This window comes from Camelus dromedarius, chromosome 11, assembly GCF_036321535.1.
Source record: "Camelus dromedarius isolate mCamDro1 chromosome 11, mCamDro1.pat, whole genome shotgun sequence".
Classification (NCBI taxonomy): Eukaryota; Metazoa; Chordata; class Mammalia; order Artiodactyla; family Camelidae; genus Camelus; species Camelus dromedarius.
This window is the reverse complement of record NC_087446.1, coordinates 64170647-64193677: the sequence shown is the minus strand read 5'-3', so window position 1 is coordinate 64193677 and position 23031 is coordinate 64170647. Positions and strand designations below refer to the sequence as shown.

The 23031-nt window shown below is 40.2% G+C and overlaps 1 long non-coding RNA gene across 2 annotated transcripts in view; it reads right to left on the bottom strand.

The window, feature by feature from the left end:
• Positions 1-23031, bottom strand: part of LOC135322409 (uncharacterized) — a 53923-nt gene that overhangs the window by 24874 nt on the left and 6018 nt on the right. For both annotated transcript variants that reach the window (XR_010382970.1, XR_010382969.1), the window contains 4 exons: positions 19146-19273; positions 16177-16304; positions 10233-10360; positions 4537-4664 (listed from right to left, as the gene is read on the bottom strand). This is a non-coding gene — a long non-coding RNA (uncharacterized LOC135322409). The remainder of the gene's footprint in view (positions 1-4536; positions 4665-10232; positions 10361-16176; positions 16305-19145; positions 19274-23031) is intronic.

The window sequence follows — 23031 nt, the reverse complement described above, 5'->3', positions numbered from 1 at the left end:
ATGCAGTGTAGTTTGCAACAGAAAAGAAACTGGTGTTCCAAACTAGCTAGGTGAAGGACGGCTTTCACACACACCTATCTCTCAGAACTGAGCATTTGGGAGACGTTCTTTAATCTAGCACAAAGGGAATGGTTTGCAGGAGAAACTTTTTCTCTGGTTTCTCAGTCTGTTTCCTAGTGCCGGTTGGAAGTTCCTGCAGTTTTCACTGTAAAACCGAGTTGGAGATAGTACTTCCCCATGTATAAGTATGGATTGTTGTTTGCAACTGAAAATAAAATTTCTGTTCCAAACAGGCTTCTTAAAGGACGGCTTTCACACACATTTTTCTCTCAGAACTGTGCATGTGGAGAGACGTTTGTTCATCTAGCACAAAGGGAACGGGTTGCAGGAGAAACTCTTTCTCTAGTTTCTCAGTCTTTTTCCTATTGCCGGTTTGAAGTTCATGAAATTTTCACTGTAAAACCGAGTTGAAGTTAGTCACTCTCCTTATATATATGTGGATTGTAGTTAGCAACTTAAAAGAAACTATGTGTTCCCAACAAGCTAGGAGAAGGACGGCTTTAACTCACAATTATCACTCAGAACTGAGCATGTGGAGAGATGTTCCTTCATCTAGAACAAATGGAATGCGTTGCAGGAGAAACTCTTATTCTGGTTTCTCAGTGTTTTTCCTAGTGCCGGTTTGAAGTTCCTGCAGCTATCACTGTAAAAACGAACTGGAGCTAGTAACTCCCATATATATTAACGGAGTGTAGTTTGCAAATGAAAAGAAACTTTTTGTTCCAAAAAAGCTAGGTGAAGTCGGCTTTCACACACACTTATCCCTCAGAACTGAGTATGTGGAGTGACGTTCGTTATCTAGCACAAAGGGAACTGTTTGCTGGGGAAACTCTTACTCTGGTTTCTCATTCTGTTTCCTAGTACCGGTTTGAAGTTCCTGCAGATTTCATTGTAAAACGAGTTGGAGCTTGTACATCCCCATATATATTTATGGAGTGTAGTTTGCATCTAAAAAGAAACTTTGTGTTCCCAACAAGCAAGGTGAAGAACGGCTTTCACACACACATATCTCTCAGACCTAAGCATGTGGAGAGATGTTCGTTCATCTAGCACAAAGGGAACTGGTTGCAGGATAAACTTTTACTCTGGTATCACAGTCTGTTTACTTGTACCGGCTTGAAGTTCCTGCAGATTTCATTTTAAAACGAGTTGGAGCTTGTACATCCCCATATATATATATAGATTGTAGTTAGCAACTAAAAAGAAACTTTGTGTTCCCAACAAGCTAGGTGAAGGACGGCTTTAACACACACTTATCTCTCAGAACTGAGCATGTGGAGAGACGTTCATTCATGTAGCCTAAACTGAACCGGTTACAGGAGAAACTTTTACTCTGGTTTCTGTGTGTTTCCTAGTGCCGGTTTCAAGTCCCTACAGTTATCACTGTAAAATCTAGTTGGAGCTATTTCCTCCCCATATATACATATGGAGATTAGTTTGCAACTGAAAAGAAACTATGTGTTCGTAACAAGCAAGATGAAGGAAGGCTTTCACACACACTTATCTCTCAGAACTTACTATGTGGAAAGAATTTCTTTCATCTAAACAAAGGGAATGGGTTGCAGGATAAACTTTTATTCTGGTTTCTCAGTGTGTTTCCTAGTGCCGGTTTGATGTTTCTGCAATTTTCACTGTAAAAATGAGTTGAAGCTAGTACCTCCCCATATATATGTATGAAGTGTTGTTTGCAACTGAAAAGAAACTTTGTGTTCCGAACAAGCTAGGTGAAGGAAGGCTTTCACACACACTTATCACTCGGAACACAGCATGTGGAGACAAGTTCGTTCATCTAGCACAAATGGAAATGGATGCAGGAGAAACTTTTACTCTGGCTTCTCAGTATGTTTCATAGTGTCGACTTGAGTTCGTGCCGTTTTCACTATAAAACCGATTTGGAGCAAGTACCACGCCATATATATGTATGGAGTTTAATTAGCAACTTAAAAGATACTATGTGTTCCCAACAAGCTAGGTGAAGGACGGCTTTCACACACACATAACTCTCAGAACTGAGCATGTGGAGAGACGTTCTTTAATCTAGCAAAAAGGGAATGGGTTGCAGGAGAAACTCTTACTCTGGTTTCTCAGTCTGTTTCCTACTGACGGTTTGAAATTCCTGCTGTTATCACAGTAAAACGGTTTTAGAGCTAGTACCTACCCATATATATGTATGGGGTGTAGTTTGCAACTGAAAAGAAACTTTTTGTTCCCAACAAGCTAGGTGAAGGACGGCTTTCACACACACTTATTTCTCAGAACTGAGCATGTGGAGAGACGTTCGTTCATCTAGCACAAAGGGAACGGGTTGCAGGGTAAACTCTTTCTCTAGTTTCTCAGTCTGTTTCCTAGTGCCGGTTTGAAGTTCATGCAATTTTCAGTGTATTACCGAGTTGGAGCAACTAACAACCCATATATATATATAGGGGGCAGTTTGCAAATTAAAATAATTTTTGTGTTCCCTACAAGCTCGTTGAAGGACGGCTTTCACACACACTCATTTCTTAGAACTGAGCATGTGGAGTGACGTTCGTTCATCTAGCACAAATGAAAAGGTTTGCTGGGGAAAATTTTACACTGGTTTCTCAGTCTGTTTCCTCGTGCCGGATGGAATTTCCTTCAGTTTTCACAGTAAAAAGGTGTTCGATCTAGAACCTCCCCATGTAAATGTATGGAGTGTAGTTTGCAAATGAAAAGAAACTTTGTGTTCACAAAAAGCTATGTGAACGAAGGCTTTCATACACAATTATCACTCAGAACTGAGCATGTAGGGAGACGTTCATTCATCTAGCAGAAAGAAAACTGGTTGTAGGAGAAACTTTTACTCTGGTTTCTCAGTCTGTTTCCTAGTGCCGGTTTGAAGTTTATGCTGATTTCAATGTAAAACAGAGTTGGAGCTAGTACTTCCCCATATATATGTATGGAGAATAGATTGCTACTGAAAAGAAACTATGTGTTCCCAACAAGCTAGGTGAATGAAGGCTTCCACACAATATTATCTCTAAGAAATGAGCTTGTGGAGAGACGTTCGTTCATCTAGGACAAAGTGAAGCGGTTGCAGGAGAAACATTTACTCTCGTTTCTCACTCTGTTTCCTACTGCCGGTTTGATGTTCCTGCATTTTTCCCTTTAAATCCTAGTTGGGGCTAGTACTTCTCCTTATTTATGTATGGATTGTAGTTAGCAACTTAAAAGAAACTTTGTGTTCCCAACAAGCTAGGTGAAGGATGGTATTAACACACAATTATCACTCAGAACTGAGCATGTGGAGAGACGTTCCTTCATCTAGAACAAATGGAATGAGTTGCAGGGAAACTCTTATACTTGTTTCTCAGTCTTTTTCCTAGTGCCGGTTTGAAATTCCTGCATTTATCACTGTAAAAACGAATTGGAACTAGTAACTCCCCATATATATTTACGGAGTGTAGTTTGCAAATGAAAAGTAACTTTTTGTTCCTAACAAGCTAGGTAAAGAATGGCTTTAACACACATATCTCTCAGAACGAAGCATGTGGAGAGACGTTCGTTCATCTAGCACAAAGGGAACGGTTTGCAGGGGAAATCAATTCTGGTTTCTCAGTCTGTTTCCTAGTGCCAGTGTAGATCCTGCAGTTTTCACTGTAAAACAGATTTGGAGCCAGTACCTCCCCATATAAATATATGGAGTGTAGTTTGCAACTGAAAAGGAACTTTGTGTTCCCAAGAAGCAAGGTGAAGTACGGCTTTCACACACACATATCTCTCAGAACAGATCATGTGGAGAGATGTTCGTTTATCTAGCACAAAGGGAACGGGTGGCAGGGGAAACTTGTACTCTGGTATATCATTCTGTTTCCTAGTGCCGTTTTGAAGTTCCTGCAGTTTTCATTGTAAAACAGATTTGGGGCTTGTACCTCCCAATATATATTTATGGAGTGTTGTTTGCAAATGAAAAAAAACTGTGTTCCACACAAGATACGTGTAGGACGGCTTTCACACACACTTATCTCTCAGAACAGAGCATGTGGATACACGTTCGTTCATCTAGCACAAAGGGGACGGTTTTCAGGGGAAACTCTTACTCTCATTTCTCAGTCTATTTCCTAGTGCCGGTGGATGTTCCTTCAGTTTTCACTGTAATACCGAGTTGGAGATAGTACTTCCCCATATATATGTATGCAGTGTAGTTGGCAACTGAAAAGAAACTTTGTGTTCCAAACAAGATATGTGAAATACGTCTTCACACTCACTTATATCTCAGAACTGAGCATGTGGAGAGACGTTCGTTCATCTAGCACAAAGGGAACGGTTTGCAGGAGAAATTTTACTCTGGATTCTCAGTCTCTTTCCTAGTGTTGGTTGAAGTTCCTCCAGTTTTCATTGTAAACCCAGTTGGAGCTAGTACTTCCCCATATATATTTATGGAGTGTAGTTAGCAACTGAAAAGAAACTTTGTGTTCCCAACAACCTAGGTGAAGTACGACTTTCACACACACTTACCTCTCTGAAATGAGCATGTGGAGAGACGTTCGTTCATCTATCACAAATGACACGGGTGGCAGGGGAAACATTTACTCTGGTTTCTTACTCTGTTTCGTAGTGACAGTTTGAAGTTCCTGCAGTTTTCACTGTAAAAACAAGTTGGAGCTAGAACCTCCCCATATATATGTATGGAGTGTAATTTGCTACTGAATAGAAACTTTGTTTTCCCAACAAGATAGGTGAAGGTCGGCTTTCACACACACTTATCTCTCAGAACTGAGCATGTGGAGAGACGTTCATTCATCTTGCACAAAGAGAACGGTTTGCAGGAGAAACTATTTTTCTGGTTTCTCAGTCTGTTTACTAGTGCGGTATTATGTTAACACAGTTTTCACTTTAAAAACGATTTGGAGCTATTATTTCCCCATATATATTTATGGAGTGTAGTTTGCAACTGAAAAGAAATTTTGTGTTCCCAACAAGCTAGGTGAAGGACGGCTTTCACACACAATCATTTCTCAGAACTGAGCATGTGGAGTGACGTTCGTTCATCTAGCAAAAATGAAAATTTTGCTGGAGAAACTTTTACTCTGGTTTCTCAGTCTGTTTCCTAGTGCCTGATGGAATTTCCTGCAGTTTTCACAGTAAAAACTTGTTGGATCTTGAACTTAACCATGTAAATTTATGGAGTGTAGTTGGCAAATGAAAAGAAACTTTGTGTTCACAAAAAGCTATGTGAACGACGGCTTTCATACACAATTATCACTCAGAACTGAGTATGTGGAGAGACGTTCCTTCATCTAGCAGAAAGGAAACGGGTTGTAGGAGAAAGTTTTACTCTGGTTTCTCAGTCTGTTTCCTAGTGCCGGTTTCAAGTTTCTGCTGATTTCACTGTAAACCCGTTTTGGAGCTAGTACTTTCCCTTATAGATGTGTGCAGAGTAGATTGCTACTGAAAAGAAACTATGTGTTCCCAACAAGCTAGGTGAAGACGGCTTCCAAACAATATTATCTCTAAGAAATGACCTTGTGGAGAGACGTTCGTTCATCTAGCACAAAGTGAAGCGGTTGCAGGAGAAACATTTACTCTCGTTTCTCACTCTGTTTCCTACTGCCGGTTTGATGTTCCTGCATTTTTCACTGTAAAACCGAGTAGGAGTTAGTACCTCTACTTATATACGTATGGATTGTATTTAGCAACTGAAAAGAAACTATGTGTTCCCAACAAGCTAGGAGAAGGACGGCTTTAACACACAATTATCACTCAGAACTGAGCATGTGGAGAGACGGTCCTTCATCTAGAACAAATGGAATGCGTTGCAGGAGAAACTCTCATTCTGGTTTCAGTGTTTTTCCTAGTGCCGGTTTGAAGATCCTGCAGTTATCACTGTAAAAACGAATTGGAGCCAAGTAATTCCCATATATATTACGTAGTGTAGTTTCCAAATGAAAAGAAACTTTCTGTTCAAAAAAGCTAGTTGAAGGCGGCTTTCACACACACTTATCCCTCAGAACTGAGCATGTGGAGAGACGTTCATTCATCTAGCACAAAGGGAACGGTTTGCTGGGGAAATTCTTACTCTAGTTTCTCAGTCTGTTTCCTAGTACCGGTTTGAAGTTCCTGCAGATTTCATTGTAAAACGAGTTGGAGCTTGTACATCCCCATATATATTTATGGAGTGTAGTTTGCATCTGAAAAGAAACTTTGTGTTCCCAACAAGCAAGTTGGAGAACGGCTTTCACACACAATTATCTCTCAGAACTGAGCATGTGGAGGGACGTTCGTTCATCTAGCAAAAAGTGAACCGGTTGCAGGGAAACTTTTACTCTCGTTTATCAGTCTGTTTCCTACTGCCGGTTTGATGTTCCTGCATTTTTCACTGTAAAACCGAGTTGGAGATAGTACCTCTACTTATATATGTATGGATTTTAGTTAGCAACTTAAAAGAAACTTTGTGTTCCCAACAAGCTAGGTGAAGGACGGCTTTAACACACAATTATCACTCAGAACTGAGCATGTAGAGAGACGTTCCTTCAACTAGAACAAATGGAATGAGTTGAAGGGAAACTCTTATTCTGGTTTCTCAGACTTTTTCCTAGTGCCTGTTTGAAGTTCCTGCATTTATCACTGTAAAAACGAATTGGAGCTAGTAAATCCCCATATATATTTACAGAGTGTAGTTTGCAAATGAAAAGAAACTTTGTGTTCCTAACAAGCTAGGTGAAAGATGGCTTTCACACCCACATATCTCTCAGAAGAAAGCATGTGGAGAGACGTTCGTTCATCTAGAGCAAATGGAACGGGTTGTAGGGGAAAATATTACTCTGGTTTCTCATTCTGTTCCCTAGTGCAGGTTTAAAGTTCCTGCATATTTTTTCAAACCCGAGTTGGAGATTGTACCTCCCCATATAAACGTATGGATTGTAGTTTGCAACTGAAAAGAAACTTTGTGTTCTAAACAAGCAAGGTGAAGGACGGCTTTCACATACAATTATCTCTCAGAACTGAGCATGTGGAGAGACGTTCATTCATGTAGCAAAAACTGAACCGGTTACAGGAGAAACTTTTACTCTAGTTTCTGTGTGTTTCCTAGTGCCGGTTTGAAGTCCCTGCAGTTTTCACTGTAAAATCAAGTTGGAGCTATTACCTCCCCATATATATATATGGAGATTAGTTTGCAAGTGAAAAGAAACTATGTGTTCGTAACAAGCAAGATGAAGGAAGGCTTTCACACACACTTATCTCTCAGAACTGAGCATGTGGAAAGAATTTCTTTCATCTAAATCAAATGGAATGGGTTGCAGGATAAACTTTTACTCTGGTTTCTCAGTGTGTTTCCTAGTGCCGGTTTGAAGTTCCTGCAGTTTTCACTGTAAAAATGAGTTGGAGCTAGTACCTCCCCATATATATGTATGGAGTGTTGTTTGCAACTGAAAAGAAACTTTGTGTTCCGAACAACCTAGGTGAAGGAAGGCTTTCACACACACTTATCACTCGGAACACAGCATGTGGAGACAAGTTCGTTCATCTAGCACAAAGGGAAAGGGTTGCAGGAGAAACTATTACTCTGGTTTCTCAGTAATTTTCATAGTGTCGACTTGAAGTTCATGCCGTTTTCACTATAAAACCGAGTTGGAGCTTGTACACCACGCCATATACATGTATGGAGTGTAATTTGCAACTTAAAAGAAACTATGTGTTCCCAACAAGCTAGGTGAAGGACGGCTTCCAAACAATATTATCTCTAAGAAATGAGCTTGTGGAGAGACGTTCGTTCATCTAGCACAAAGTGAAGCGGTTGCAGGAGAAACTTTTACTCTCGTTTCTCAGTCTGTTTCCTACTGCCGATTTGATGTTCCTGCATTTTTCACTGTAAAACTGAGTAGGAGTTAGTACCTCTACTTATATACGTATGGATTGTATTTAGCAACTGAAAAGAAACTATGTGTTCCCAACAAGCTAGGAGAAGGACGGCTTTAACACACAATTATCACTCAGAACTGAGCATGTGGAGAGACGTTCCTTCATCTAGAACAAATGGAATGCGTTGCAGGAGAAACTCTTATTCTGGTTTCTCAGTGTTTTTCCTAGTGCCGGTTTGAAAATCCTGCAGTTATCACTGTAAAAACGAATTGGAGCCAAGTAATTCCCATATATATTACGTAGTGTAGTTTGCAAATGAAAAGAAACTTTGTGTTCCAAAAAAGCTAGTTGAAGGCGGCTTTCACACACACTTATCCCTCAGAACTGAGCATGTGGAGAGACGTTCATTCATCTAGCACAAAGGGAACGGTTTGCTGGGGAAACTCTTACTCTAGTTTCTCAGTCTGTTTCCTAGTACCGGTTTGAAGTTCCTGCAGATTTCATTGTAAAACGAGTTGGAGCTTGTACATCCCCATATATATTTATGGAGTGTAGTTTGCATCTGAAAAGAAACTTTGTGTTCCCAACAAGCAAGTTGGAGAACGGCTTTCACACACAATTATCTCTCAGAACTGAGCATGTGGAGGGACGTTCGTTCATCTTGCACAAAGGGAACCGGTTGCAGGTAAACTATTTCTCTGGTTTCTCAGTCTGTTTCCTACTGCCGGTTTGAAGTTTCTGCTGATTTCACTGTAAACCCGATTTGGAGCTAGTACTTTCCCTTATATATGTATGGAGAGTAGATTGCTACTGAAAAGAAACTATGTGTTCCCAACAAGCTAGGTGATGGACGGCTTCCACACAATATTATCTCTAAGAAATGAGCTTGTGGAGAGACGTTCGTTCATCTAGCAAAAAGTGAACCGGTTGCAGGGAAACTTTTACTCTCGTTTATCAGTCTGTTTCCTACTGCCGGTTTGATGTTCCTGCATTTTTCACTGTAAAACCGAGTTGGAGATAGTACCTCTACTTATATATGTATGGATTTTAGTTAGCAACTTAAAAGAAACTTTGTGTTCCCAACAAGCTAGGTGAAGGACGGCTTTAACACACAATTATCACTCAGAACTGAGCATGTAGAGAGACGTTCCTTCAACTAGAACAAATGGAATGAGTTGAAGGGAAACTCTTATTCTGGTTTCTCAGTCTTTTTCCTAGTGCCTGTTTGAAGTTCCTGCATTTATCACTGTAAAAACGAATTGGAACTAGTAACTCCCCATATATATTTACGGAGTGTAGTTTGCAAATGAAAAGTAACTTTTTGTTCCTAACAAGCTAGGTAAAGAATGGCTTTAACACACATATCTCTCAGAACGAAGCATGTGGAGAGACGTTCGTTCATCTAGCACAAAGGGAACGGTTTGCAGGGGAAATCAATTCTGGTTTCTCAGTCTGTTTCCTAGTGCCAGTGTAGATCCTGCAGTTTTCACTGTAAAACAGATTGGAGCCAGTACCTCCCCATATAAATATATGGAGTGTAGTTTGCAACTGAAAAGGAACTTTGTGTTCCCAAGAAGCAAGGTGAAGTACGGCTTTCACACACACATATCTCTCAGAACAGATCATGTGGAGAGATGTTCGTTTATCTAGCACAAAGGGAACGGGTGGCAGGGGAAACTTGTACTCTGGTATATCATTCTGTTTCCTAGTGCCGTTTTGAAGTTCCTGCAGTTTTCATTGTAAAACAGATTTGGGGCTTGTACCTCCCAATATATATTTATGGAGTGTTGTTTGCAAATGAAAAAAAACTTTGTGTTCCACACAAGATACGTGTAGGACGGCTTTCACACACACTTATCTCTCAGAACAGAGCATGTGGATACACGTTCGTTCATCTAGCACAAAGGGGACGGTTTTCAGGGGAAACTCTTACTCTCATTTCTCAGTCTATTTCCTAGTGCCGGTGGATGTTCCTTCAGTTTTCACTGTAATACCGAGTTGGAGATAGTACTTCCCCATATATATGTATGCAGTGTAGTTGGCAACTGAAAAGAAACTTTGTGTTCCAAACAAGATATGTGAAATACGTCTTCACACTCACTTATATCTCAGAACTGAGCATGTGGAGAGACGTTCGTTCATCTAGCACAAAGGGAACGGTTTGCAGGAGAAATTTTACTCTGGATTCTCAGTCTCTTTCCTAGTGTTGGTTGAAGTTCCTCCAGTTTTCATTGTAAACCCAGTTGGAGCTAGTACTTCCCCATATATATTTATGGAGTGTAGTTAGCAACTGAAAAGAAACTTTGTGTTCCCAACAACCTAGGTGAAGTACGACTTTCACACACACTTACCTCTCTGAAATGAGCATGTGGAGAGACGTTCGTTCATCTATCACAAATGACACGGGTGGCAGGGGAAACATTTACTCTGGTTTCTTACTCTGTTTCGTAGTGACAGTTTGAAGTTCCTGCAGTTTTCACTGTAAAAACAAGTTGGAGCTAGAACCTCCCCATATATATGTATGGAGTGTAATTTGCTACTGAATAGAAACTTTGTTTTCCCAACAAGATAGGTGAAGGTCGGCTTTCACACACACTTATCTCTCAGAACTGAGCATGTGGAGAGACGTTCATTCATCTTGCACAAAGAGAACGGTTTGCAGGAGAAACTATTTTTCTGGTTTCTCAGTCTGTTTACTAGTGCGGTATTATGTTAACACAGTTTTCACTTTAAAAACGATTTGGAGCTATTATTTCCCCATATATATTTATGGAGTGTAGTTTGCAACTGAAAAGAAATTTTGTGTTCCCAACAAGCTAGGTGAAGGACGGCTTTCACACACAATCATTTCTCAGAACTGAGCATGTGGAGTGACGTTCGTTCATCTAGCAAAAATGAAAATTTTGCTGGAGAAACTTTTACTCTGGTTTCTCAGTCTGTTTCCTAGTGCCTGATGGAATTTCCTGCAGTTTTCACAGTAAAAACTTGTTGGATCTTGAACTTAACCATGTAAATTTATGGAGTGTAGTTGGCAAATGAAAAGAAACTTTGTGTTCACAAAAAGCTATGTGAACGACGGCTTTCATACACAATTATCACTCAGAACTGAGTATGTGGAGAGACGTTCCTTCATCTAGCAGAAAGGAAACGGGTTGTAGGAGAAAGTTTTACTCTGGTTTCTCAGTCTGTTTCCTAGTGCCGGTTTCAAGTTTCTGCTGATTTCACTGTAAACCCGTTTTGGAGCTAGTACTTTCCCTTATAGATGTGTGCAGAGTAGATTGCTACTGAAAAGAAACTATGTGTTCCCAACAAGCTAGGTGAAGACGGCTTCCAAACAATATTATCTCTAAGAAATGACCTTGTGGAGAGACGTTCGTTCATCTAGCACAAAGTGAAGCGGTTGCAGGAGAAACATTTACTCTCGTTTCTCACTCTGTTTCCTACTGCCGGTTTGATGTTCCTGCATTTTTCACTGTAAAACCGAGTAGGAGTTAGTACCTCTACTTATATACGTATGGATTGTATTTAGCAACTGAAAAGAAACTATGTGTTCCCAACAAGCTAGGAGAAGGACGGCTTTAACACACAATTATCACTCAGAACTGAGCATGTGGAGAGACGTTCCTTCATCTAGAACAAATGGAATGCATTGCAGGAGAAACTCTCATTCTGGTTTCAGTGTTTTTCCTAGTGCCGGTTTGAAGATCCTGCAGTTATCACTGTAAAAACGAATTGGAGCCAAGTAATCCCATATATATTACGTAGTGTAGTTTGCAAATGAAAAGAAACTTTGTGTTCAAAAAAGCTAGTTGAAGGCGGCTTTCACACACACTTATCCCTCAGAACTGAGCATGTGGAGAGACGTTCATTCATCTAGCACAAAGGGAACGGTTTGCTGGGGAAACTCTTACTGTAGTTTCTCAGTCTGTTTCCTAGTACCGGTTTGAAGTTCCTGCAGATTTCATTGTAAAACGAGTTGGAGCTTGTACATCCCCATATATATTTATGGAGTGTAGTTTGCATCTGAAAAGAAACTTTGTGTTCCCAACAAGCAAGTTGGAGAACGGCTTTCACACACAATTATCTCTCAGAATTGAGCATGTGGAGGGACGTTCGTTCATCTAGCACAAAGGGAACCGGTTGCAGGATAAACTATTTCTCTGGTTTCTCAGTCTGTTTCCTACTGCCGGTTTGAAGTTTCTGCTGATTTCACTGTAAACCCGATTTGGAGCTAGTACTTTCCCTTATATATGTATGGAGAGTAGATTGCTACTGAAAAGAAACTATGTGTTCCCAACAAGCTAGGTGATGGACGGCTTCCACACAATATTATCTCTAAGAAATGAGCTTGTGGAGAGACGTTCGTTCATCTAGCAAAATGTGAACCGGTTGCAGGGAAACTTTTACTCTCGTTTATCAGTCTGTTTCCTACTGCCGGTTTGATGTTCCTGCATTTTTCACTGTAAAACCGAGTTGGAGATAGTACCTCTACTTATATATGTATGGATTTTAGTTAGCAACTTAAAAGAAACTTTGTGTTCCCAACAAGCTAGGTGAAGGACGGCTTTAACACACAATTATCACTCAGAACTGAGCATGTAGAGAGACGTTCCTTCAACTAGAACAAATGGAATGAGTTGAAGGGAAACTCTTATTCTGGTTTCTCAGTCTTTTTCCTAGTGCCTGTTTGAAGTTCCTGCATTTATCACTGTAAAAACGAATTGGAGCTAGTAAATCCCCATATATATTTACAGAGTGTAGTTTGCAAATGAAAAGAAACTTTGTGTTCCTAACAAGCTAGGTGAAAGATGGCTTTCACACCCACATATCTCTCAGAAGTAAGCATGTGGAGAGACGTTCGTTCATCTAGAACAAATGGAACGGGTTGTAGGGGAAAATATTACTCTGGTTTCTCATTCTGTTCCCTAGTGCAGGTTTAAAGTTCCTGCATATTTTTTCAAACCCGAGTTGGAGATTGTACCTCCCCATATAAACGTATGGATTGTAGTTTGCAACTGAAAAGAAACTTTGTGTTCTAAACAAGCAAGGTGAAGGACGGCTTTCACATACAATTATCTCTCAGAACTGAGCATGTGGAGAGACGTTCATTCATGTAGCAAAAACTGAACCGGTTACAGGAGAAACTTTTACTCTAGTTTCTGTGTGTTTCCTAGTGCCGGTTTGAAGTCCCTGCAGTTTTCACTGTAAAATCAAGTTGGAGCTATTACCTCCCCATATATATATATGGAGATTAGTTTGCAAGTGAAAAGAAACTATGTGTCGTAACAAGCAAGATGAAGGAAGGCTTTCACACACACTTATCTCTCAGAACTGAGCATGTGGAAAGAATTTCTTTCATCTAAAACAAATGGAATGGGTTGCAGGATAAACTTTTACTCTGGTTTCTCAGTGTGTTTCCTAGTGCCGGTTTGAAGTTCCTGCAGTTTTCACTGTAAAAATGAGTTGGAGCTAGTACCTCCCCATATATATGTATGGAGTGTTGTTTGCAACTGAAAAGAAACTTTGTGTTCCGAACAACCTAGGTGAAGGAAGGCTTTCACACACACTTATCACTCGGAACACAGCATGTGGAGACAAGTTCGTTCATCTAGCACAAAGGGAAAGGGTTGCAGGAGAAACTATTACACTGGTTTCTCAGTAATTTTCATAGTGTCGACTTGAAGTTCATGCCGTTTTCACTATAAAACCGAGTTGGAGCTTGTACACCACGCCATATACATGTATGGAGTGTAATTTGCAACTTAAAAGAAACTATGTGTTCCCAACAAGCTAGGTGAAGGACGGCTTCCAAACAATATTATCTCTAAGAAATGAGCTTGTGGAGAGACGTTCGTTCATCTAGCACAAAGTGAAGCGGTTGCAGGAGAAACTTTTACTCTCGTTTCTCAGTCTGTTTCCTACTGCCGATTTGATGTTCCTGCATTTTTCACTGTAAAACTGAGTAGGAGTTAGTACCTCTACTTATATACGTATGGATTGTATTTAGCAACTGAAAAGAAACTATGTGTTCCCAACAAGCTAGGAGAAGGACGGCTTTAACACACAATTATCACTCAGAACTGAGCATGTGGAGAGACGTTCCTTCATCTAGAACAAATGGAATGCGTTGCAGGAGAAACTCTTATTCTGGTTTCTCAGTGTTTTTCCTAGTGCCGGTTTGAATATCCTGCAGTTATCACTGTAAAAACGAATTGGAGCCAAGTAATTCCCATATATATTACGTAGTGTAGTTTGCAAATGAAAAGAAACTTTGTGTTCCAAAAAAGCTAGTTGAAGGCGGCTTTCACACACACTTATCCCTCAGAACTGAGCATGTGGAGAGACGTTCATTCATCTAGCACAAAGGGAACGGTTTGCTGGGGAAACTCTTACTCTAGTTTCTCAGTCTGTTTCCTAGTACCGGTTTGAAGTTCCTGCAGATTTCATTGTAAAACGAGTTGGAGCTTGTACATCCCCATATATATTTATGGAGTGTAGTTTGCATCTGAAAAGAAACTTTGTGTTCCCAACAAGCAAGTTGGAGAACGGCTTTCACACACAATTATCTCTCAGAACTGAGCATGTGGAGAGACGTTCGTTCATCTAGCACAAAGGGAACCGGTTGCAGGTAAACTATTTCTCTGGTTTCTCAGTCTGTTTCCTACTGTCGGTTTGAAGTTTCTGCTGATTTCACTGTAAACCCGATTTGGAGCTAGTACTTTCCCTTATATATGTATGGAGAGTAGATTGCTACTGAAAAGAAACTATGTGTTCCCAACAAGCTAGGTGATGGACGGCTTCCACACAATATTATCTCTAAGAAATGAGCTTGTGGAGAGACGTTCGTTCATCTAGCAAAAAGTGAACCGGTTGCAGGGAAACTTTTACTCTCGTTTATCAGTCTGTTTCCTACTGCCGGTTTGATGTTCCTGCATTTTTCACTGTAAAACCGAGTTGGAGATAGTACCTCTACTTATATATGTATGGATTTTAGTTAGCAACTTAAAAGAAACTTTGTGTTCCCAACAAGCTAGGTGAAGGACGGCTTTAACACACAATTATCACTCAGAACTGAGCATGTAGAGAGACGTTCCTTCAACTAGAACAAATGGAATGAGTTGAAGGGAAACTCTTATTCTGGTTTCTCAGTCTTTTTCCTAGTGCCTGTTTGAAGTTCCTGCATTTATCACTGTAAAAACGAATTGGAACTAGTAACTCCCCATATATATTTACGGAGTGTAGTTTGCAAATGAAAAGTAACTTTTTGTTCCTAACAAGCTAGGTAAAGAATGGCTTTAACACACATATCTCTCAGAACGAAGCATGTGGAGAGACGTTCGTTCATCTAGCACAAAGGGAACGGTTTGCAGGGGAAATCAATTCTGGTTTCTCAGTCTGTTTCCTAGTGCCAGTGTAGATCCTGCAGTTTTCACTGTAAAACAGATTTGGAGCCAGTACCTCCCCATATAAATATATGGAGTGTAGTTGGCAACTGAAAAGGAACTTTGTGTTCCCAAGAAGCAAGGTGAAGTACGGCTTTCACACACACATATCTCTCAGAACAGATCATGTGGAGAGATGTTCGTTTATCTAGCACAAAGGGAACGGGTGGCAGGGGAAACATGTACTCTGGTATATCATTCTGTTTCCTAGTGCCGTTTTGAAGTTCCTGCAGTTTTCATTGTAAAACAGATTTGGGGCTTGTACCTCCCAATATATATTTATGGAGTGTTGTTTGCAAATGAAAAAAAACTTTGTGTTCCACACAAAATACGTGTAGGACGGCTTTCACACACACTTATCTCTCAGAACAGAGCATGTGGATACACGTTCGTTCATCTAGCACAAAGGGGACGGTTTTCAGGGGAAACTCTTACTCTCATTTCTCAGTCTATTTCCTAGTGCCGGTGGATGTTCCTTCAGTTTTCACTGTAATACCGAGTTGGAGATAGTACTTCCCCATATATATGTATGCAGTGTAGTTGGCAACTGAAAAGAAACTTTGTGTTCCAAACAAGATATGTGAAATACGTCTTCACACTCACTTATATCTCAGAACTGAGCATGTGGAGAGACGTTCGTTCATCTAGCACAAAGGGAACGGTTTGCAGGAGAAATTTTACTCTGGATTCTCAGTCTCTTTCCTAGTGTTGGTTGAAGTTCCTCCAGTTTTCATTGTAAACCCAGTTGGAGCTAGTACTTCCCCATATATATTTATGGAGTGTAGTTAGCAACTGAAAAGAAACTTTGTGTTCCCAACAACCTAGGTGAAGTACGACTTTCACACACACTTACCTCTCTGAAATGAGCATGTGGAGAGACGTTCGTTCATCTATCACAAATGACACGGGTGGCAGGGGAAACATTTACTCTGGTTTCTTACTCTGTTTCGTAGTGACAGTTTGAAGTTCCTGCAGTTTTCACTGTAAAAACAAGTTGGAGCTAGAACCTCCCCATATATATGTATGGAGTGTAATTTGCTACTGAATAGAAACTTTGTTTTCCCAACAAGATAGGTGAAGGTCGGCTTTCACACACACTTATCTCTCAGAACTGAGCATGTGGAGAGACGTTCATTCATCTTGCACAAAGAGAACGGTTTGCAGGAGAAACTATTTTTCTGGTTTCTCAGTCTGTTTACTAGTGCGGTATTATGTTAACACAGTTTTCACTTTAAAAACGATTTGGAGCTATTATTTCCCCATATATATTTATGGAGTGTAGTTTGCAACTGAAAAGAAATTTTGTGTTCCCAACAAGCTAGGTGAAGGACGGCTTTCACACACAATCATTTCTCAGAACTGAGCATGTGGAGTGACGTTCGTTCATCTAGCAAAAATGAAAATTTTGCTGGAGAAACTTTTACTCTGGTTTCTCAGTCTGTTTCCTAGTGCCTGATGGAATTTCCTGCAGTTTTCACAGTAAAAACTTGTTGGATCTTGAACTTAACCATGTAAATTTATGGAGTGTAGTTGGCAAATGAAAAGAAACTTTGTGTTCACAAAAAGCTATGTGAACGACGGCTTTCATACACAATTATCACTCAGAACTGAGTATGTGGAGAGACGTTCCTTCATCTAGCAGAAAGGAAACGGGTTGTAGGAGAAAGTTTTACTCTGGTTTCTCAGTCTGTTTCCTAGTGCCGGTTTCAAGTTTCTGCTGATTTCACTGTAAACCCGTTTTGGAGCTAGTACTTTCCCTTATAGATGTGTGCAGAGTAGATTGCTACTGAAAAGAAACTATGTGTTCCCAACAAGCTAGGTGAAGACGGCTTCAAAACAATATTATCTCTAAGAAATGACCTTGTGGAGAGACGTTCGTTCATCTAGCACAAAGTGAAGCGGTTGCAGGAGAAACATTTACTCTCGTTTCTCACTCTGTTTCCTACTGCCGGTTTGATGTTCCTGCATTTTTCACTGTAAAACCGAGTAGGAGTTAGTACCTCTACTTATATACGTATGGATTGTATTTAGCAACTGAAAAGAAACTATGTGTTCCCAACAAGCTAGGAGAAGGACGGCTTTAACACACAATTATCACTCAGAACTGAGCATGTGGAGAGACGTTCCTTCATCTAGAACAAATGGAATGCGTTGCAGGAGAAACTCTCATTCTGGTTTCAGTGTTTTTCCTAGTGCCGGTTTGAAGATCCTGCAGTTATCACTGTAAAAACGAATTGGAGCCAAGTAATTCCCATATATATTACGTAGTGTAGTTTGCAAATGAAAAGAAACTTTGTGTTCCAAAAAAGCTAGTTGAAGGCGGCTTTCACACACACTTATCCCTCAGAACTGAGCATGTGGAGAGACGTTCATTCATCTAGCACAAAGGGAACGGTTTGCTGAGGAAACTCTTACTCTAGTTTCTCAGTCTGTTTCCTAGTACCGGTTTGATGTTCCTGCATTTTTCACTGTAAAACCGAGTTGGAGATAGTACCTCTACTTATATATGTATGGATTTTAGTTAGCAACTTAAAAGAAACTTTGTGTTCCCAACAAGCTAGGTGAAGGACGGCTTTAACACACAATTATCACTCAGAACTGAGCATGTAGAGAGACGTTCCTTCAACTAGAACAAATGGAATGAGTTGAAGGGAAACTCTTATTCTGGTTTCTCAGTCTTTTTCCTAGTGCCTGTTTGAAGTTCCTGCATTTATCACTGTAAAAACGAATTGGAACTAGTAACTCCCCATATATATTTACGGAGTGTAGTTTGCAAATGAAAAGTAACTTTTTGTTCCTAACAAGCTAGGTAAAGAATGGCTTTAACACACATATCTCTCAGAACGAAGCATGTGGAGAGACGTTCGTTCATCTAGCACAAAGGGAACGGTTTGCAGGGGAAATCAATTCTGGTTTCTCAGTCTGTTTCCTAGTGCCAGTGTAGATCCTGCAGTTTTCACTGTAAAACAGATTTGGAGCCAGTACCTCCCCATATAAATATATGGAGTGTAGTTTGCAACTGAAAAGGAACTTTGTGTTCCCAAGAAGCAAGGTGAAGTACGGCTTTCACACACACATATCTCTCAGAACAGATCATGTGGAGAGATGTTCGTTTATCTAGCACAAAGGGAACGGGTGGCAGGGGAAACTTGTACTCTGGTATATCATTCTGTTTCCTAGTGCCGTTTTGAAGTTCCTGCAGTTTTCATTGTAAAACAGATTTGGGGCTTGTACCTCCCAATATATATTTATGGAGTGTTGTTTGCAAATGAAAAAAAACTTTGTGTTCCACACAAGATACGTGTAGGACGGCTTTCACACACACTTATCTCTCAGAACAGAGCATGTGGATACACGTTCGTTCATCTAGCACAAAGGGGACGGTTTTCAGGGGAAACTCTTACTCTCATTTCTCAGTCTATTTCCTAGTGCCGGTGGATGTTCCTTCAGTTTTCACTGTAATACCGAGTTGGAGATAGTACTTCCCCATATATATGTATGCAGTGTAGTTGGCAACTGAAAAGAAACTTTGTGTTCCAAACAAGATATGTGAAATACGTCTTCACACTCACTTATATCTCAGAACTGAGCATGTGGAGAGACGTTCGTTCATCTAGCACAAAGGGAACGGTTTGCAGGAGAAATTTTACTCTGGATTCTCAGTCTCTTTCCTAGTGTTGGTTGAAGTTCCTCCAGTTTTCATTGTAAACCCAGTTGGAGCTAGTACTTCCCCATATATATTTATGGAGTGTAGTTAGCAACTGAAAAGAAACTTTGTGTTCCCAACAACCTAGGTGAAGTACGACTTTCACACACACTTACCTCTCTGAAATGAGCATGTGGAGAGACGTTCGTTCATCTATCACAAATGACACGGGTGGCAGGGGAAACATTTACTCTGGTTTCTTACTCTGTTTCGTAGTGACAGTTTGAAGTTCCTGCAGTTTTCACTGTAAAAACAAGTTGGAGCTAGAACCTCCCCATATATATGTATGGAGTGTAATTTGCTACTGAATAGAAACTTTGTTTTCCCAACAAGATAGGTGAAGGTCGGCTTTCACACACACTTATCTCTCAGAACTGAGCATGTGGAGAGACGTTCATTCATCTTGCACAAAGAGAACGGTTTGCAGGAGAAACTATTTTTCTGGTTTCTCAGTCTGTTTACTAGTGCGGTATTATGTTAACACAGTTTTCACTTTAAAAACGATTTGGAGCTATTATTTCCCCATATATATTTATGGAGTGTAGTTTGCAACTGAAAAGAAATTTTGTGTTCCCAACAAGCTAGGTGAAGGACGGCTTTCACACACAATCATTTCTCAGAACTGAGCATGTGGAGTGACGTTCGTTCATCTAGCAAAAATGAAAATTTTGCTGGAGAAACTTTTACTCTGGTTTCTCAGTCTGTTTCCTAGTGCCTGATGGAATTTCCTGCAGTTTTCACAGTAAAAACTTGTTGGATCTTGAACTTAACCATGTAAATTTATGGAGTGTAGTTGGCAAATGAAAAGAAACTTTGTGTTCACAAAAAGCTATGTGAACGACGGCTTTCATACACAATTATCACTCAGAACTGAGTATGTGGAGAGACGTTCCTTCATCTAGCAGAAAGGAAACGGGTTGTAGGAGAAAGTTTTACTCTGGTTTCTCAGTCTGTTTCCTAGTGCCGGTTTCAAGTTTCTGCTGATTTCACTGTAAACCCGTTTTGGAGCTAGTACTTTCCCTTATAGATGTGTGCAGAGTAGATTGCTACTGAAAAGAAACTATGTGTTCCCAACAAGCTAGGTGAAGACGGCTTCAAAACAATATTATCTCTAAGAAATGACCTTGTGGAGAGACGTTCGTTCATCTAGCACAAAGTGAAGCGGTTGCAGGAGAAACATTTACTCTCGTTTCTCACTCTGTTTCCTACTGCCGGTTTGATGTTCCTGCATTTTTCACTGTAAAACCGAGTAGGAGTTAGTACCTCTACTTATATACGTATGGATTGTATTTAGCAACTGAAAAGAAACTATGTGTTCCCAACAAGCTAGGAGAAGGACGGCTTTAACACACAATTATCACTCAGAACTGAGCATGTGGAGAGACGTTCCTTCATCTAGAACAAATGGAATGCGTTGCAGGAGAAACTCTCATTCTGGTTTCAGTGTTTTTCCTAGTGCCGGTTTGAAGATCCTGCAGTTATCACTGTAAAAACGAATTGGAGCCAAGTAATTCCCATATATATTACGTAGTGTAGTTTGCAAATGAAAAGAAACTTTGTGTTCCAAAAAAGCTAGTTGAAGGCGGCTTTCACACACACTTATCCCTCAGAACTGAGCATGTGGAGAGACGTTCATTCATCTAGCACAAAGGGAACGGTTTGCTGAGGAAACTCTTACTCTAGTTTCTCAGTCTGTTTCCTAGTACCGGTTTGAAGTTCCTGCAGATTTCATTGTAAAACGAGTTGGAGCTTGTACATCCCCATATATATTTATGGAGTGTAGTTTGCATCTGAAAAGAAACTTTGTGTTCCCAACAAGCAAGTTGGAGAACGGCTTTCACACACAATTTTCTCTCAGAACTGAGCATGTGGAGGGACGTTCGTTCATCTAGCACAAAGGGAACCGGTTGCAGGATAAACTATTTCTCTGGTTTCTCAGTCTGTTTCCTACTGCCGGTTTGAAGTTTCTGCTGATTTCACTGTAAACCCGATTTGGAGCTAGTACTTTCCCTTATATATGTATGGAGAGTAGATTGCTACTGAAAAGAAACTATGTGTTCCCAACAAGCTAGGTGATGGACGGCTTCCACACAATATTATCTCTAAGAAATGAGCTTGTGGAGAGACGTTCGTTCATCTAGCAAAAAGTGAACCGGTTGCAGGGAAACTTTTACTCTCGTTTATCAGTCTGTTTCCTACTGCCGGTTTGATGTTCCTGCATTTTTCACTGTAAAACCGAGTTGGAGATAGTACCTCTACTTATATATGTATGGATTTTAGTTAGCAACTTAAAAGAAACTTTGTGTTCCCAACAAGCTAGGTGAAGGACGGCTTTAACACACAATTATCACTCAGAACTGAGCATGTAGAGAGACGTTCCTTCAACTAGAACAAATGGAATGAGTTGAAGGGAAACTCTTATTCTGGTTTCTCAGACTTTTTCCTAGTGCCTGTTTGAAGTTCCTGCATTTATCACTGTAAAAACGAATTGGAGCTAGTAAATCCCCATATATATTTACAGAGTGTAGTTTGCAAATGAAAAGAAACTTTGTGTTCCTAACAAGCTAGGTGAAAGATGGCTTTCACACCCACATATCTCTCAGAAGTAAGCATGTGGAGAGACGTTCGTTCATCTAGAACAAATGGAACGGGTTGTAGGGGAAAATATTACTCTGGTTTCTCATTCTGTTCCCTAGTGCAGGTTTAAAGTTCCTGCATATTTTTTCAAACCCGAGTTGGAGATTGTACCTCCCCATATAAACGTATGGATTGTAGTTTGCAACTGAAAAGAAACTTTGTGTTCTAAACAAGCAAGGTGAAGGACGGCTTTCACATACAATTATCTCTCAGAACTGAGCATGTGGAGAGACGTTCATTCATGTAGCAAAAACTGAACCGGTTACAGGAGAAACTTTTACTCTAGTTTCTGTGTGTTTCCTAGTGCCGGTTTGAAGTCCCTGCAGTTTTCACTGTAAAATCAAGTTGGAGCTATTACCTCCCCATATATATATATGGAGATTAGTTTGCAAGTGAAAAGAAACTATGTGTTCGTAACAAGCAAGATGAAGGAAGGCTTTCACACACACTTATCTCTCAGAACTGAGCATGTGGAAAGAATTTCTTTCATCTAAAACAAATGGAATGGGTTGCAGGATAAACTTTTACTCTGGTTTCTCAGTGTGTTTCCTAGTGCCGGTTTGAAGATCCTGCAGTTTTCACTGTAAAAATGAGTTGGAGCTAGTACCTCCCCATATATATGTATGGAGTGTTGTTTGCAACTGAAAAGAAACTTTGTGTTCCGAACAACCTAGGTGAAGGAAGGCTTTCACACACACTTATCACTCGGAACACAGCATGTGGAGACAAGTTCGTTCATCTAGCACAAAGGGAAAGGGTTGCAGGAGAAACTATTACTCTGGTTTCTCAGTAATTTTCATAGTGTCGACTTGAAGTTCATGCCGTTTTCACTATAAAACCGAGTTGGAGCTTGTACACCACGCCATATACATGTATGGAGTGTAATTTGCAACTTAAAAGAAACTATGTGTTCCCAACAAGCTAGGTGAAGGACGGCTTCCAAACAATATTATCTCTAAGAAATGAGCTTGTGGAGAGACGTTCGTTCATCTAGCACAAAGTGAAGCGGTTGCAGGAGAAACTTTTACTCTCGTTTCTCAGTCTGTTTCCTACTGCCGATTTGATGTTCCTGCATTTTTCACTGTAAAACTGAGTAGGAGTTAGTACCTCTACTTATATACGTATGGATTGTATTTAGCAACTGAAAAGAAACTATGTGTTCCCAACAAGCTAGGAGAAGGACGGCTTTAACACACAATTATCACTCAGAACTGAGCATGTGGAGAGACGTTCCTTCATCTAGAACAAATGGAATGCGTTGCAGGAGAAACTCTTATTCTGGTTTCTCAGTGTTTTTCCTAGTGCCGGTTTGAAGATCCTGCAGTTATCACTGTAAAAACGAATTGGAGCCAAGTAATTCCCATA